Genomic DNA, 3,899 nt, shown 5'->3' with positions numbered 1-3,899 from the left:
GAAAAAAAAAAAAAAAAAAAAAAAAAAAAAAAAAAAAAAAAAAAACTAAATGGATGGAGCCGTGACCTGCCCTGGACTTAGCTCCTCTTGGCCCCACAAGATCCAGGCTTAAAGAGCCTTGCTGGAAGCTCATGCCTGCCTTGTTTCATTTCCTGCATCACCCAAACCGTACAAATTGCTAGAGATACTATCCTCATTTTATTAAAAGTTTATGTCAGAAATAGTACACAAATCCACCAAAGAACAAAGGGATTCTGACTTTAGAGCTCTGAAGAGTCATTCTACATTTTTCATTTTTTTCTCTGAAGCAATCAAGTCCCAATTATGGAGCTCCAGAAACATTACAGAGAGACTTAGTTCTAATTCTGTAGAGAGTAGTTTTGTGAATTAATTATATTTGTAAACATAAGGGATTTTTTCAGAAAATAATAAAGGGGTAATAGGATTATTTACTCATACAATACGTGTATGGTAATTTTGCCATCAATTCAATATCTTGTTAGGTGTCTGTAGTAACTAAAGAAAACAAACTATATCTTTTGATTGATTGGTTCATTTTTAATTACAAATGGGGTGATATTCCAGACATAGGGTCTCCAAACAAAGAACAGGGTATTTAGTTTTTAAATGCAACAGAAAAAAGTTTCTGCTGAGAAAATTTTATGGGCAACTAGTCGAAGTCTTCAGAGACTTCAGTTAATAAAGTATAATAAAATGGTGTGTAAGTTAGCAAGAGAGGCAATATATAATCATGCTGCAAAAAAAGAGATAAATTGACCATTTAAAACATTTAACAAAGGCAGAAAAGTCAACAATTGGAGAGACTTTAGCAAAATCCATTTCACTTAAAATCATATATACCATAAGAAGTTCAGGTTCAACAAACCTTGTCGGAGTTGCCTTCTCTAAAAAATCAACTGAAGCTGACATAGCCCACTTAATTAAGTACTGTGGTGATAAGGTATTTAAAATCAGTCTGTAGATAATGTAATTACATGAAGGCTTTCTTCCTTTTGTTTTTATTTTTATTTATTTATTTATTTATTTGTCTTTTGTCTTTTTTCCGTTTCCAGCAACGGATCGCAACCCTCAGTGTTGCCCCCGTACCGGACCGGGGACCGGCAACGGGATCGCAAGCCTCGGTGTTGCTCCCGCGCCTCGCTCAGCCAGTGAGCGGGAACCGGTCTGCATATGGGATCCGAACCCTCGGACGGGAGCGCCGCCCAAGCGGTGCACTATCCAGTGCGCCACCGGGCCGGCCCTTCCTTTTGTTTTTATTTATCTTAAATAAGACTGTATTTTTAAAACCTCATATTAAAGTGCTTGAAAGAACACTGGTGAATGTAATATTTTCCTCATAGCATAATCTGCAATTAGCCTGATGATCAGGTTTTGTAGCTTGCAACGAAAAGCAAATTAATGACACAATTTGATTCTGTAGTGCTTAGCATTTTGAAAAGATATAACCTCCTTAAAAAAACAGGGATTTTCCACATATTTTCGGAAGGCACCAACTTCTTTCAAGCTATTGGGTTAATACGATACAAAATTAAGATCAAATAGCACTTGGGTGACCTAAATGAGTTAATATACTCCCAAGGAGTGCTAAGTGGAATTTTGGTAACCAAGGAGACACACAGGGCACAAATCCAGTGAGGAAGGTTCAGCAACTTCTGGGTAAATAGGAGGCTGCCACCTAATTTTTCTCTGTGATAGAAACTGTAGGGGCTTCAACCCTTGAAAGGAGAGATGTTTATACAGCTTTACCTGGGTACATTCCCCATCCATGGCACTGGGCAGGTAGGACTCAGGCAGAACACTCTAGACTTATGTATAAGAGGAGTCAGAGAATGGAGTTTGGATGTCAGAGTAGTTAGAAATCAAGATGGAAAATCCCTGAAAGAAGCGATCACAGAGAGGGAACCCCCAAAATCTGAGTATAAAATCTGTTCACATCTCGGGCTGCAAGCAAGGCAAGAACTTCAATGCTTGTAGGGCAAATAAACAGCTGGAGGTCTGAATACAGCTGAGCAGGTATTTCAGCAGCTGCCCACTCAGGGGTCTCCTGAGTTCAAAGTTCAAGTCCCACGAGAATGGAGTGATGTAACAAACACTTCATGCTTTCCATTTGACTTCAAAAGGGCCAAGCCTTAGAAATAAGGACCATTTACCAAGACTAAAGGATTTGGCCCAAAACTAAGGACAAAACTGAAAGAGATCTACTCTAACAAAGGCTACAATCAAGTCTCTACAAGTTGCTTTGTCAACAATTTAAATAGCTCCTAGAACAAAATTCAACACTCTTCAGAGGGAGGTAATAGAATCCAGAGTCCTAACATGTATAATCATACAATAAAAAATCACTAGACAGGGAGAGAAGCAAGAAAATGTAACCCACAGTCACAGCAATAGAAATAGATATGCCGATGACCCAGTGTTGGAAATAGCAGAGACTTCAAGATAGCTGGATAAATATGTTAAATCTATAGTGTCTACAGTATAAATCTATAGAATCTATACTATACCATAGTATAAATCTATAGACTCTATAGGAAAAAAATGGTTATGGGTGAAGAAATGGGGCATTTTAGTGGAGATAGGAAAACCACGAAAAAGAACCAATGGGAAATCTTAAAACTGAAAAATGGTTCATCTAAAATTTAAAAGTTACGGCTGCCTGCCACTTTCTGCCATGAGTAGAAGCAGCTTGAGGCCCACGCCAGATGTAGCTGTCCCAGAATCATAAGAAAAAGGACAACCACAGAAAGTAACATTCTCACGGTTGCCATGGAGAGGCCCGCTCGGTAGAGACCGGAAGTTGGCGCCGCGGGGGGCGGAGCCGGAGCGTGGCTTTGAAGCCGTGTCCGCCGCCATCGTGAGCGGCCGCAGTAGGGGTCGGAAGAGCTCCCGCGCCAAAAGCCGAGGCAAAGGCCACGCCAAAGCCGAAGTCCGCGCTTCTCCTGTCGACGGCCCGCACCACCCGGACCCTCCACAGTTCCAGAGGCTCGAGGAAGACACCACGGCGGCACAGGTGCAGGCTGGCGCGGGTTGGGGTGGCTTGGAAACCGCTGCGTCCGCGCCGTCCCCTCCCTCAGGCCATAGCTAGTGGAAAGCCGAAGAAAGGGACGGCCAGGGAGTGTACCTCCGTCTCAATGGAGGAGGAAAAGAAGGTGGAGAAGAATGCAGGGTCAGGGCCACCGGCAACAGAAGGCAGCATGGATACTCTGGAGAATGTCCAGCTGAAGCTGGAGACCATGAACGCCCAGGCGGACAGGGCCTACCTTCGCCTGTCGCGCAAGGTTGGGCAGTTGCGACTGCACCACTTAGAGCGGAGGAAGCTCCTGATCCAGAATATCCCTGGCTTCTGGGGGCAAGCTTTTCAGAACCACCCCCAGCTATCATCCTTTCTGAATAGCCAAGATAAAGAGGTACTCAGCTACTTGAACAGCTTGGAGGTGGAAGAGCTTGGCCTTGCCAGATTGGGCTACAAAATCAAGTTCTACTTCGGCCGCAACCCCTATTTCCAAAATAAGGTGCTCATCAAGGAATATGGGTGTGGTCCTTCGGGTCAGGTGGTGTCTCGTTCCACTCCAATCCAGTGGCTCCCAGGGCATGATCTCCAGTCTCTAAGCCAGGGAAACCCAGAAAACAACCGTAGCTTCTTCGGGTGGTTTTCAAACCACAGCTCCATTGAATCTGACAAGATTGTCGAGATAATCAACGAGGAACTGTGGCCCAATCCCCTGCAGTTCTACCTTATGAGGGAGGGGGCCCGTGGAGAGAAAGGAAAGGAGGCCAGGCAAGGTCCCTCAAAGCAGCCAGTGGCTACCCCTGGGACTAGGGTGAACCAGTCCAACTGATGCTGCGCAAGTCTCCCTACTACCTCCTGCTGGACCTGT

The 3,899-nt window shown here is 44.1% G+C and overlaps 1 pseudogene; it reads left to right on the top strand.

Moving 5' to 3' along the window:
* Positions 1–3,899, top strand: part of LOC103585214 — a 6,493-nt pseudogene extending 2,594 nt beyond the window's left edge.

Source organism: Galeopterus variegatus, unplaced genomic scaffold (genome assembly GCF_000696425.1).
Source record: "Galeopterus variegatus unplaced genomic scaffold, G_variegatus-3.0.2 Scaffold221, whole genome shotgun sequence".
Classification (NCBI taxonomy): Eukaryota; Metazoa; Chordata; class Mammalia; order Dermoptera; family Cynocephalidae; genus Galeopterus; species Galeopterus variegatus.
This window is presented reverse-complemented; position numbering and strand designations above follow the sequence as displayed.